General features: G+C 37.6%; 1 protein-coding gene across 1 annotated transcript in view; it reads right to left on the bottom strand.

Annotated features, from left to right (window-relative positions):
- The window catches only part of galnt9 (polypeptide N-acetylgalactosaminyltransferase 9), a 184756-nt gene extending 173610 nt beyond the window's left edge, over nucleotides 1-11146 (bottom strand). The window contains exons 1-2 of the mRNA XM_055198580.2: nucleotides 10946-11146; nucleotides 9798-9899 (exon numbers count right to left, since the gene is read on the bottom strand). The gene's annotated coding sequence lies outside the window, so the exon portion shown is untranslated. The remainder of the gene's footprint in view (nucleotides 1-9797; nucleotides 9900-10945) is intronic.
- Nucleotides 11147-15255: the final 4109 nt, after the last annotated feature.

The raw sequence follows: 15255 nt of genomic DNA, 5'->3' as shown, positions 1-15255 counted from the left end.
CTGAAGGCACCTGGGGTTAAGTGCCTATGCAGAAACCGTTGACAGGGCGTCACAGCGAAACCCCGGGTTGTTTATGGGTCACCTCTACCCAGGAACAAACCTGTGACCTTCTGTGCTACCAGCATAGATCTTTAAGCACTAGGCTGCCTCCACCACAACATATATTTTTAATACCCATATGCTTCAGTGTACACCAGAGGTCCACAGGTCTCATCTCCCTTCTCTCTGGTAGGGCAAATCTTCAAACAACCATCTGGTGCTTACACTACGAGGGGGAAAGATTATTCGCGATATGGGCAATTAGAGAAGTTGTTATTTATGCAGTGCTGCTAGTGCGGATCACAGAATTAACAGGAAAGACTCCTACGGTGAAAACTCAGAGGGAAGCGTAAACCGCAACATCATATTTTCACCTCTGTATGTTATGATGTTATGATCTGCAAAATCTAAGGTTGCATCTTGTAAGAAATCAAAAACAGCATAGTGAGTCACTTGCACCGTGTTTTTGAAGGCCTAAGTAAGGAAGCAATTATGGTGAACAAACTACTTCCTGTTGGCATTGATGCTGCTCTGTCATTTCTCTTTGTAGATGGTGCAGGGAACAGATACAAGCATAATAAAAAAGGTTGCACAAACATTTCTACTTTTCAAAATTTACGCGTTTCCTTACATTTTCATTAAAAAAAATTTTTTGGCCCCTGCCTCGAATTGATCCTCAAAGAAAAGCAGTGTCTCCTGAAGAAACAAAAGCGGTACGGCAAAATCTCTATTGTTGTTGAAGGAGGAAGTGGCATAGATGTCTGTGGGATGCTATGCATACAATCAAAGAGGATGTTGATAGAGAAATCCTGTTATTATAAACTAGCACAACCATACAATGTTTCCCATGCTTGCTCTCATAGATACGAGTAAAGAGATGCTTTAGTCTGTGAGTTGCCCGCCAAAGCAGTAGCCTCAATTTTAATATTTATTATTACATTTTTTTAACTTAGCTTGGCTTCTTTCATGTATATTAAAATTTTTAATGATAAAACATATCAACAAGTAAAACAAAAAAGTTTTGAAAAAAGTAGCCCTCCTGATTGTTTTATCCATTGTGGTAGCACTCGCTCATAAAAAGGTTGGAGACCCCTGCTTTAGGATATTTCATTTAAATTCTTTAGTTTTCTAAGGCCCCGTACACAGCGCTGCTATATTTGGTTGTCACATCACCTTTTAGTTTGTAAACACATAATTTGGCCATTTACAATAGAGACAACTGCATTAAACTACTAAATTAACTACTACCGATTCCCTTGCGCATTTAAATGCGGTTGTCACTCTCAAAACTTTTTTTTTAACAAAACGCATTTTGATTTACAATGCAGCACAAAAGATTACAACCCTTTTAAGACATCATCGTGATGCACAAGCAACAAAATGCCTGTTGGCACCTTACTAGTCTCGCGTAGCCAGACCTTCAATACTGAAGGTCTGGTGTTTTTCGCTGATTTTTCTGGACAAAGCCCGCCCACGAGCTGTTTGACCGACATGTCAAACAACCAATCACAGTTTGTTTCATCTAGCGTCACGTTTCAGACTCCCCACAATAACGAGCCGGCTGGCAACAAGTCAGTTATTGAAATAACCAGCCGCAACCAAATAGTATCTAAATAAACAACATTACTCACCATAGGACAACGTTGAGCACTTCATCAACAGCCACACCAATGAGACGATCCTGTTAAACGTCTGTTTGAAGCATATCTCTCCACTTTTTAACAAATACAAGCAATTCAGGAGAACCAAACTTTTAAACTCCACTAACTACCTTAAAGAAAACTCTTGGACGCCTTTTAGAGAGTCGATGCCGCGAACTATGCATATTTTTGAGAATCCAATGTTTAGCTGATCATGATAACTGCTCATTATTATCCACGTGAACACGACTGATTCTCTTCCTCAATGGAACGTCATAGCTTTGTTTTCCAGGGACTGAAACTAATCGCGACACTCTCGTCTCCTGGAAATCCGTTTTTTTCCAACCAATCAAAGACGACTTTAACATTTTCACAGGGTTTCCAGAAAAGTGTACGAAAAACTTCAGACGTTCAGCCAACAGTTTGTGGGCGTGACGTCTGAGGCTGAGACTAGCACCTTACAGACAAAGTTCGCCATTTGCAGTGCATTAAAGGGAGAGTTCGGCCAAAAATGACATTAAACCTATGATTGACTCGCCCCCAAGTCATCCGAGATGCATATGTCCATCATTTTTCAAACAAACACATTTTTTGTTATTTTAGAACATTTTTTAGATCTGTCAGTTAATCAAATGTAAAGTTATGAGGTCCACTCCTTTAAGTCCCAAAAATGTGCATCCATCTTTCACAAAATAAATCCAAATGGCTCCACAATGATAAACAAAGGCCTTCTGAGGGTAATCCGCACGGTGTTGACGTAGAAATATCCACATTTAAAACTTTATAAACGAAAATAACTAGCTTCTGGTAACGCCGCCATCTTGGTCGCGTCCACATTCAAGATGCAAGCGTACGCAGTTTACGCAGGGTTCTGTGCTGCTGCTCTGTGCCCCCGCCCTCCAAATTTGTAATACGTCACTAAGAAAAGTGCGTACACTACGCTGATACTCTCTCCTGAATACATAGGAGTCTAAGATGGCAGCGTTACCGGAAGCTAGTTATTTTCGTTTATAAAGTTTTAAATATAGATATTTCTACAACAAAACGACGCGGATTACCCTCAGAAAGCCTTTGTTTATCATCCTGGGTCCGTTTGGATTTATTTTGTGAAGGATGGATGCACATTTTTTGGACTTGAAGGAGTGGACCCCACAACTTTACATTTGATCAACTGAAAGATCTAAAACAACTGTAAATGTGTTCGTCTGAAAAATTATGGAAATATGCATCTCACATAGCTTGGAGGCGAGTAAATCATGGGTTTAATATAATTTTTGGCCAAAACTATCCCTTTAAGACTGCATTAATTTTCAAGCCCCATCCGCGCTTCATTCTCAAAATGAATAGTCTGCCTAAAGGTGTAAACAAACTATTTATTAATTACCATGAATACAATCAGAAAGACATTTGCCTCTCCATACTACATAAACATTGCTGTAATGTCTGATGTATTTTTGTCACCATTTGATTTTGACCAATCGAAAAGCAGTTTAGGAAATACATTCAAAGACACATGTGGCCAACAATTGATGTGTATGTTATCAATTCACTGCATTTTGGTTCGTTTCAACTGGTTCGGACCAGAGCAAACAGTGTGGTGTGAAAAGGAACCAGAATTGCTAAAAAAAACTACAATGTATTTTTTTGCCTTTGGTCCGGACGAAATGAACCGAACTAAATATGTGAAAGTACCCTAAGTCTGCCCAGAAACAACCAACCGCTTCCTTTAACTTTTATTTTATTATTTAGTTATTTGATTCCAATAAAATGTTATACTATAGTATTTAATAGAATATGTTATATAGGATTAGTTATGTCTGGCTCTCCCTCAAGGGTTTTTTTCTACCTAGGACTTTTTCCTGTGAGTTTTTTCAACCCCTTAGGAGTCAGCTGACAATAGCTTAAAGTGCACCTATTTCATTGCTAAAAACAATGTTATTTTGTGTATTTGGTATAATACAATGTGTTTGTGTGGTTTATTGTAAAAAAAAACATTATTTTCCACATACCGTACATTTTTGTAGCTCCAGATTTCACTCTCATCCTGAAACGCACGGATTTTGTACAAAACTCATAATTTGAAAAGCTCTGTGTCCCTGGTTGGCCAGCTAATCTGTACGTTGTGATTGGCCTGAATACATCTGACGTCAGCCGGAAATGTGACGCTCCTTACCATGTTTGAAAGATTCAATCACAATGCACAGTGTAATTAGGAATTATGATAATGTCAGTCTTCTCTACATCATCCCAGGAAGAAAACTGTTGCCTACAATCCGTGTGTTTGTTGTAGTCCAAGAAGAATTATTGACGCTGGAGACAATAACTCGTGTCATCGTTTACTTTGGGTTATGAACCTTTTGCATATCGTTAACATACCATTACACACTTACACACCAAAGGATATGTAAAATCGTGAATCGGAAAATTGGTGCTCTTTAACTTAAAACTTTCTTCTATACGTTACATTAATACTCCGCTCACTTGTACGGTTTAATGTAAGCCGCTGTACTTTGCTACTTTTGTTGTAAACAATTGTACAATGTTTGTTGTATGTTAGTAAACAATTGTGAAACAATTGTGCTATATAAATAAAATTGAATTGAACTAAATTAAGCATTCTGCACAAAATATTACAATCCTTTCAAACCATTGCAATATATGGACTTTTTTATATGCAGGCAGAGTGGCTACAGGAGAAACTTGCCCTCCACGGCAGTCTGACACAATGAGAAGTGTCTTCACCCGTTTTGAAATCATATTAACTTCTCAGAACTCGACAACTCTGAATCAGTTTTACCCTACGGCTGCAGAAAAGGTCTCCTGCAAAACAGAGAACTTGACCGCATAAGGCGGAGATTCATTCCTTTACAGCAAATAAGATTAAAACGAATGGTGTTTGACACCCCTGGCCTTTGTCGTCTAGAACCATACAGCTGTAACATGTTGACATTTCCAAAGGTTGTTTTGTCAGGCTACTCTGAGAAGCTGAGGCCGGAAAGAGTGACATATCGGAGGCTGTGGGTAGCCACGGTAACAGAGCCACAAGCGATGCACCTTTTATGAGGCCATCCAGAAAACATTAGCTCCACCAGAGTGGACCACAAATCAAATGACCTCAAAGCTCAGATGCTGGCTAATGCGAGGATGGCTGCAGGTGAGCGGAGAGGAAATCTTTCAGTAGAGCTCAGCGGTCTGCATGGACTGAGGGAAAACATCCAAATGCTAGACCGGAAAAAAACATCTCAGTTTACTCCATTCGCTCAAGGGCAACATTATTTCACCTCTTTTCATACCGTGACATACAAAAAACTAAATACGGTGGTGTTTGATGTGTTCTGTTCCTACATAAGATTTTATGTGAGCTATCGAAGTGGTTTGTCTGGATTGTGTGAGCTCAATGGGTACACCGTGCAGATTTAACCCAGGTTTAATACAAGATTATTTAGGCAGGGCTAAAAGAGTGGCTCGATGACACACTGGAGCCACAGAGCATGGCCCCGCCCCTAACACAATTAAGAGCATCCATTCAGGTTGAAGCTGTATTTGAAAATTGAGAGAGACAGCAGCTTTCCGATTGGGCGTGATTTCAGATAAATGTGAATTTACAGCGGAACAATCCAACGAGAGCTACTGATATGACCATTGTTTATGTGAAATCTTATTCTATGTCTTTTGTTCAATAAACCTCAATTCATTTACATTTTATTACATATTAAAGTAAGAAAAATATCTAAGTCTGCACACTAAAGCTTGAAACGTCACACAGTGTGTAAAAACAATAATTTTTTAGTTGATGTGCGTGCTTTTGATTTGTTTTTATTACACATTAAAGTGTCACACACCATACAAAAACAAAAGGGCAGACACAAAATGATGTTTGTTTTGTGCGAGAGATTACTCATCTGCCATCTTTATTAATATCCCTGTGCGAAGGCGAAGTGGAAATTGGCCCCTGAGGTAGAAGCGTGATTAAATCTACATATGGTCCGACTCGTCACATTTCGTTTGGCATTCAAATTAAACATTGTAAATATGGAATCATAACTGGCTTGTGTGCAAAATAGTTTTCCCCCAAGAGATAACAAAAAGAAGTGAGGAAAGGGATATTAGCAACCCAAATGAGATCATAAACTCGAGTTTATGTGCAAGGTAATTGTGAAATCACAAGCTGTGAAAAAATATTGTTGCCAGATTAGATTTGTAAAAAAATGGTCTGAACCCTGAATAGCTTCATTTGCGAGACTGAAGTGCTATTTGTGAAAATTAATTAGGTATGGGACATTTTCTCAAAGGTGGCATACATGAAGTCTAGAAGAGTTATGGGTAAAAGCCTGAGTTGGAAAGTGCAATGTAAAAATGTTGATGTCTTTCTTTGTTCAGTCGAAAGGAAGTTTTTTTGATGAAAACATTTTAGGATTTTTCTCAGTTTCTCAAAACTGTAAACTTATTGGACCCCAACTGCAGTTTAAACGCAGCTTCAAAGGCTCTAAACGATCCCAAACGAGGTTAAAGGTCTTATCTAGCAAAATACTTGTCATTTTTGGCAAGCCTTATATTGTTTGCCTTATTGAAATGCAGGCAACAGATTTGTCTTAGTAGGACTTGTTGCTCCCACATGGTTATGAATCGTAGGGCCCTATCATTTACCTGATGCAATGCAGCGCAATGCGCAACGTAAGTGTCTTTTGCTAGTTTGAACCCGGCGCAATTATTATTTTCACGTTTAGCGCCACGTTGTTTAAAGAGACTCTGTAGGACAAATTGCCGCGGAAGAAAACGCGCGTTTTTAAAGGCCACATGTATAGCAAATGCATTTGCGCCCATGAGCATTCTAGTCGAAAAACAAGGTGTGCAGGAGGACTGTTGGCACGTTGCTACTTTGAGGCAACTAAAATAGACGATGCTGTGGACCAACTAAAACCTGGTGTTAAGTCAATGGTATATAAACGGGACGACAACGCCAGTTGGCCTATCACAAACATGAATGCACATGAGCACGTAAATGTTTTAAAATATGAAAAATCAAAGAATTAAAATGTAAAAGATTATGATTTAGTCTCTTGGACATAAATGAGGACTGACTATGAGAGGTTAGAAGGCGTTAAGAGCAGTTTCGCCTGTAGCCTGGTAAGAAATTAAATGTTTTGCTTTAAACAAATGCAAATATTGCATCTATATTAAATTTGTTTTTTTTATGCTACCTCTCACGAAGCTGTCTGAGTGCTGAAACGTCTCCACACGTTTGTAAATTCTTTATCTCCTGTTTGTTACAAATAAAGTATTTTTAGACTACAAACCTTTTCTTGCATATTTGTAAATTATTTTTGGAGATAACACTGACCATGCAGGCTAGCTATACATTTCAATACAAATAAAAACAACGCTATTTTTTATATCAATCTTAAACTTGTCGTCTTCTTCCGCCATCTGAATAGGAAATCGGCATGGGGCCAGCGCAACTGGCTTTTAAAGGCGATGAGAGCCCAGACTCGCATTGGTTTATTGCACGTTAAACCCAAAACACGCCCATTACTCATTACGAGAATAGGAACAAACCTTTTAGACTGTGCGTAAGGTGCACAAACCATTTTTCCCGTCATTAAATTAGCAAAAGTGGAATCAGACACACCCGTCTAGACCGTGCGCTTTAGACAATGCACTTAGATCATTAAAATAAGGCCCATAGATTTCAAAACACCATTAATCCTTTATTAATGAGAGCAGATGGACTAAACTTTCTGGACACTCACACTGTCAAAAACTAAATTACAGGCTGCTGCCTCTGCTTTTGAGGTAGAGAAAATTTCATTTGTTTAATGGTCTACATTAACCAATATTAAGAGACATTGTGCATAGTGGAACTAAATTTTCTTCCTTTATATGCTATAATTCAAGGCAAATATTGTATGATACTCCAAAGCTATTTAGTAACCTATTTATTGATTTTATAAATAACATTTATGATGAAAACCTTGAAATACTATGAAAGTGTTACGCAATAGTCACATAAACATTTCAAACACCAGATGGCAGTGGAAGTCTACACAGTATTTGATGGTCCTTTGGTTTTCTCAAGATGTCCATGACATAAAACAGTGGTTCTCAAACTGGGGGTCCAGAGATGGTGCCAGGGGTCCACAGTTTTATAAAATACATTAATTTATCATAAATTCTGTGTAATTAAATATTAGTAAAATAATGCTACAAATCAACAGCGCATCGTATCATTTAATATGTTTTGTTTTGTTTAATTTAAATTCAGAGTTTGAGAATTTTATGTCATGAACACTGAAATAAAAGATCATATTACCTTTCACAAGAAAGGTTATCTTTATTACTGATATTAAAACTTTAGTCAATATCAGTTACATTAAAATCTATATCCTAGCATAAATGTCCAAGAGGCATTTTATTGCTATGAGTTTTTTCTTAAAAGATATGCACTGGATAAACAGTTGTTTTTCCATATGTATCTTTTAGTAGGCCTACCTAGCAATTATGAATAGATTGCAATAACCACTTGTTGACAAAGGACATAGCATAGCTTAGATAATATGATCTTGACAGAATATGAGAATTACATTTTTTTGGACTAATGGCCAACCTGAGCACAGTTTATGACATTGCTGTTATCTCATCTGAAACTCGAATGAAAGACAGAGATTTCTGAGACCTTACTTAAAGAGTTGCAAATAAAAGCGAATGCCTCTATTTGCTCTCCGTTTCATCTCATTCCTATCTACAAGAAGAGAAATAAATAAAAGATATGGGGTCCCTGTGCATTAAGACTGAATCTCACCTCAAAGCAATTTAATTTTCATAATGTATCTGCATCTCTTAAATACTCCTTTAATATTATTTTATATACTGTAAACCTCTCACAGGGTTATGAACAGTGGCGGCTCGTGACTGCTCTTCCGATGGGCGCAAATTCAAAAATATGTGTTCGGAGTGTCATGTGTGTTGCTCGTGTTTTCAAAATATGTGTTTGTTGCGTCATGTGAACCATGTGCATCACGTCTTTTGTCAAAATAAGTCCCTGCTGCACACGTGTCAAAACCATTTATAATAAAAGAGACGCTCACGTTTACAAAATACACGCAAGACACTAACTTAACACTAAACTCTGATTACGCATGAGATTGTGCGAGTATCTGGCAAATGCGAGCGGTTTCGTTGTACATTCTCTCAAGAGAATGAGATGTAAAAATAAGAGGAAATGAGTATTAAAACATCACAGTCGCAAACTGTCCAGGGAGACAGTTTTGCAATTTCGAATTACCATATAGATTTGATGGATACATTATACTACTTGTATAGCAAATATCTATTTTTTACTGAGATCAGATCAGATCAGTTTCTATCAGTGTGCAAAGTAAATACAGTACACCAATGCACCGTAATATACTGTAAGGCGTGTGAAGCACATTCAGGGCAGTTTGTCTTTTGCACTGCTGAGTTAATAATGACATATCTGATTTGATAATGACTGCAAAACTATAGACATTAACCGTGTTTGTTTCTGTAAAATACTGCAGGCTGTTTCTAAACTCTGTTTACAGTAATGCTCATCCCAGGTGCTTGACTGAGATTAAGCAGAAGGTATTCACACCTGAGCACCTGTTTTCAAACAGCTTTGTCTGTTTTTTGTGGTGTGTAATCAAGTGTGTACGCTCTTGCGCAAGCATGCATGAGACTGCCACCGCTACCCAGCAAAGGTTAACTAGTTTAAACACAGCTTAAGTTGAGCTCATTAAACGAGAATTAAGGAGACTCAGAGGAACTCGGAAAGCTGCATTAATGCCATTTAGAAGCTAAATCTCGTTAAAAATGCACTTCAGATTTAATTGTGGACTTCACTGTGAAATATAAATTGATCTTGTGGTTTATTTTCAAAATAATCAGCAGCATCTCTTAACCAGTGTTGTTGGGGGAATCGTCCAAATATTTAACCGCAAATAAATATTTTGCAAAAAAATGTTTAGGACATTATACATTGTGACACGTCTACTGAATTCTCATTAGTGTAAAAACATCTAAATGGTGAAATACAAAAGTAAGACCACATCATACATTTTCTGGTGAAATATGAGATAGACATTTCTTTGTAAGACTCACCCATTAATCTACACCGTGTACTTTTAACCGCTTTGCCCAAGATAAAAGCCGTTTCACTAGCTTTTTGATCTTCCAATCCACTACTGGCAGTTTTTCAGGGACCTTAGGGAGAAAAAGGCAGGAGGAAGGAGAATACTGGTCACATTTCAGTGTAAACTGCAAAGATCTAAGTAAATGTAAGGGGGTCAGGGGTTTGAGTTGAGTTCAATCAATCATCACCATATTCACCATAGTAAATTGTAGTAAAGCTAAAGTGTGCTATATATTATATGTGCAGTATAGAAAATACACTTTTTTATTGTTTTATTGTTAATGCATATTATAGTATTATGTATTAACTACAGCAAATAGCATTTTTCTATTTACTATGGTAAAATACAAAATTACAGTTTACTACAGAAAATACTTCTTAGGTATATTTACAATATACTTCATTATTATTTTATGAATAAAGTGAACCTAATGCATGAAACGAGATGCTAAAACAAGCGGCATGCCACATAATAATAATACATTTACATACTTTATGCATTTTACATGTTTGTCCAAACTTTAAGATAACGTTAGACTGTGCAAACCCTGATCATCAAACCTATGAACAATAATGAAACATCGATTCATATTAAAATATTTTGGCAATAATACCATTCCTTAACAATGTAGTATGTTAATACTTTTTGTTCTTCCACTTCGCTTGGATTTTCACAGTTCTTGTCACAACACCTAGCTGTAGGTGAAGTTTAGCAGCATGTGCAAAGTGCGCATGCGTATTACAAGCCGTACACTTTGTCCAAAATATACTACTTACACTGTGCATTACCTCAGTCAAAGCCACAACCCTGGCATGCAATAATAACGAAACAGTAATTTATATTTTCTAGCTTTTTGTAACTGCCACTTGTTTCACAGTTCTTGTCACAACAACAGTGTTGGCAAATCAAGCAAGCGTTTAGCAGCCTAAGTAAAGTGCGCATGCGCAATACAAGCCGTACGTTTAGTTATCGATCCATAATGCATTTAAACATTTTACACTTTTGACCAAAATATACTACTTACACTGCGCATTACCCGAGTCAAACCTAAAACCCTGGCTAGATTTTTATTATTAATAAAAACATAACAATCATTAACAATGTACTACTACTTACCTTTTCTAACTTCCACTTCGCTTGGATTTTCACAGTTCTTGTCACAACACCCATCTGTGGGTGAAGCAGCTCACGTCAATCAAGCATTTAGCAGCCTGCTCAAAGTGCGCATGCGCAATACAAGCCGTACGTCTTTTTTGCAGATGTGTGGACGATGTATGTTGTGGAGGGGCTGTCAGAACACTTTTTGTGTGAGCAGTCAGTGTAGATTCTGGCAACCAGCCGTTGCAATGGTAAACAAAGGAGAATGCGACGCGTCATTCAGGTAATGCGGAGTGCAGGTGATTGGGACACCTGGTGTTTAAAGTACAGCTATGCATATTGAAATGGCAGGCCTGGTCCGTTTTGTTTATTTCGCAATAAATACATCTCTTCATTTTCCAACTTGAGTAGGAAGATGTGTTAATGATCTAACCCAAGCCTGTTTCAAGCATCTTACACTATTTACTTAATTACATCACTAATATTACACAAACAGCTAACACAAGTTAAGTTAAAGAAATGAATCATTGTTTAAGCAAAACCAAGAACCTGACAAATGCTGAGCTGTAGTAAAAAAAAATATCGCATTAAAAATATATAATCTTGTTCTTCTCCCACCATGAATTTGCCAGGTATTTCTTAACATAAATTTATACAGCATGTCAAGAGAATTTGCTACTCCGAAAACACTGCCAAATGACAACTTACTAAATGACTTCTTAAAGGAATAGTTCACCAAAAATGAAAATTCTGTCATCATTTACTCACCCTTATGTTGTTACAAACCTGTATACATTTTGTTGTTTTGATGAACACAAAGAAAGATATTTTGAGAAATGTTTTTAACTAAACCGTTTGTGGAACCCATTCACTTCCATAGTATTATTTTTTCCTACCATATAAGTGAATACAATATTTCCCAAAATAGCTTGTCCTTGTTCTCTTATTTTAAACAAACAAATCCCAATCTTACTAAAAAGTTTTGAAAAAACACAAAGTGACAATTTGATCCAGATCAAAACCTAGATTGGATTTTGTGATCCAATCCAGATCCATTTTGACTTTTTGATCTATGATAGTCGAAATCCAAATGGATTACTTTTAAACAACTGGCCCCTGATATCTATTAGGGGCCAATCACACCAAACGCATTTTAAATGCGTGGAAACGCAAGGCATAACTCTCACTGCCCAGAAAATCATTAAAATAAGACGCAACTGCCATTAATGCATTTGGTGTGATCGGGCTTAATCTGTTACTATGTTTAATAGGTACAATATTAAAGGAACAGTATGTAAGAAATTGATATCAATTAATCATAAAATGGCCCTGATATGTCACTAGACATTAAGAAATCATTTTCATTTCAAATACTAATATCACTGACAACAGTGGTCTGGCCAGGATAGTTGCAGCCCTCAACTGATGTTTATGTTGTCATGTTGTGTATTAGCCCCCAGTTGTGTGATTGCAGTACCAGTTTTAGCCACAAGTTTTGTGATTGCAATTAGGCCTGTCGCGGTAAACGATAAATCGATTAATCGCACGGTAAATAAAATGAGCTCGATCATTTTTTTAGGCCGCGATAATTCACATTTGCATGCTTGTTTGTTTTCCTTGTCTCTCTCTCTCTACCAAAGAGACTGGATGACCGCTCCGTGCAACGAGTGACAAGGAGTGAACCCTCGTCAGTCATTTGTCAGTCGCATGATCTGTGTGGGGAGGGGGGACTCCTGGCGTAGCCTATCACACTAGGCGTACTAAGGAGGATAAGCGCCGCGTGAGGAGTGTAGCAGGAGAAAACACTAGTTGAGACGAGAGTTGGAGAAAAAGATGGATTTACTAGAGGCTGTTTACACTTGTCATTAACATGCGTTTTCATCGATCGGATCACAATGTTTTACGTCTTTTCTGACTTTTCTGACACAAGGTGAACAGTGCTATTTTTAGCCTTTCATTGATAAACTAAAGCGGGTGATCTCCGCAGTTTCATTTTGCAAGCGTGTGAAAGTTGCGCGATCTTATTTCATCAATTGTGCTGAAAATTCAGAGAAAGCTCTAACATATACATGTAGAAAATACTGTGGAGCATGTTTACTTGCTAAACAAGCAGTGGACATAATATTAGTTTGGGTCCACATAAACTCATAATTACTCCCGCTGGCGTTTAAATGACAGCGGAGAGACTCGCCCACCGTCTCGACAGACCACCCCCTCACAGTATTCAGGACAGAAGCGGTCGAAAGTGGACAAAAGAGACGGATTTAAATACCAGGTGTAAACGTGTTATGTCTCTCTCGTCCACTTATACCACGTGTAAACAGCCAAGTTTCAAAACCAAACGCTACAGCTGCAGTGTGGGAGTACTTTGGATTTAAACCTAATGACCGAGGTGAACCACTAAACCTGAACGAGCCGTTATGTCGCATTTGTGGTAAAAACGTAGCACTTAAAAGTGGCAACACGACAAACATGCATAAAACGCAATCATCCTGTTATTTTGTTCATTTCTTGTGGATATTTAAAATGTCTTTCAGTTCCAGTATTACTTATTGTTTAGAAATAAAAGTTTATAGATCTTTGAAAAGGTGTATCTGTATTATTATAATGGTCCCAGAGCATCAATGTTATCGTCTATCGCGATAAATTCCGAGGCAATTTATCGTCTAGCAAAATTTGTTATCGTGACAGGCCTAATTGCAATACCAGTTTTGGCCACAATCCTACATACTGTTCCTTTAAATTCTGTCATTTTCATTGTTCATATACTTTATGCATTTTAATATTACATTAGTTTTATAACATAATGCCGCAGTTGTTGTACAAATGCATTATGGCACAATTAAGCAGCATTAAACTTTCATTAAACATAATGTAAATAATCATAAATCCCAAGATTTAACTTCTGCCAATATGTTATATTCTGATTGGTTGAATTAATTGAACGTTAATGTAAACACATAGATATTTTGAAAGCAGTGGGGGCACCAAGAAGAAAGACGCTCTATAATATTGCTTTTTTAATATCTGTTTGTGCACACATTTCTGTAAGCTGTGCACACTGTGCCACCTTAAAGGATTAGTCAATTTTCTTTAAAAAAGATCCAGATAATTTACTCACCACCATGTCATCCAAAATGTTGATGTCTTTCTTTGTTCAGTCGATAAAATATTATGTTTTTGAGGAAAACATTCCAGGATTTTTCTCATTTTAATGGACTTTAATGGACCCCAACAGTTTTAATGCAGTTTAAAATTTCAGTTTCAAAGGACTCTAAATGATCCCAAATGAGGCATAAGGGTCTTATCATAGCGAAGCGATTGTCATTTCTGGCAAGAAAAATAAAAAATATGCACTTTTAAACCACAACTTCTCGTCCTCCTCCGATCCAGCGCGACCTCACGTAGTTGCGTAATGACGTGGAAAGGTCACGTGTTACATATATGAAACGCAGGACCATTTTAAACAATAAACTGACACAAAGACATGAATTAGTATCATTCGACATACAACAACGTCGGAACGGTCCTCTTTCTCCACACTTGTAAACACTGGAGCGTAGTTTCGCATACGTCATCCGTGATCTCTTGACGTGATGATGTATTACGCGAGGTCACACTGGCGTGTCACAAGACCGGAGGAAGACGAGAAGTTGTGGTTTAAAAGTGCATTTTTTTATTTTTTTGCCGAGGCCCAAGGGTCTTTTCTTGCTAGATAAGACCCTTGTGCCTCGTTTGGGATCGTTTGGAGTCCTTTGGAACTGCAATTTTAAACTGCATTAAAACTGTAAGTGATGGGGTCCATTAAAGTCCATGAGAAATGTCCATAAAGAAAATGAGAAAAATCCTGGAATGTATTCCTCAAAAAACATAATTTCCTCTAGACTGAACAAAGAACGACATCAACATTTTGGATGGTGAGTAAATTATCTGGATTTGTTTTAAGAAAATGGACTAATCCTTTAAAGAAAATTGGTGCATGTTGCCCCTGTTTGCATACATACTTGAAACAATGTAAAAAAATTGAAATCTTTCAAGTTTTCTTAGTGTCATTTTTGACACATTTCCTCCTGCCATTCCTCTTGTCTCCACAGACAGCCTGCCGGAGTAAGGTGACCGATCAGACCGGAAAACAGCCCACCCTCTCTACATGCTGCTACAACACCAGCCACCTGCGTGCTGTTAAACAGTGTTTCAGACCTGTCCTGTTTCCACCCGTTACGTTTGTCAGTAAATAATTTGTGACAGACATGGCGTCAGTGATTTGCTGAGGTAATTTGGTTCCCTTTCATCCAGACATCTCAGCAGGCCGCACCTCCCTCTCCCCC

Source organism: Misgurnus anguillicaudatus, chromosome 22 (genome assembly GCF_027580225.2).
Source record: "Misgurnus anguillicaudatus chromosome 22, ASM2758022v2, whole genome shotgun sequence".
Classification (NCBI taxonomy): domain Eukaryota; kingdom Metazoa; phylum Chordata; class Actinopteri; order Cypriniformes; family Cobitidae; genus Misgurnus; species Misgurnus anguillicaudatus.
This window is presented reverse-complemented; position numbering and strand designations above follow the sequence as displayed.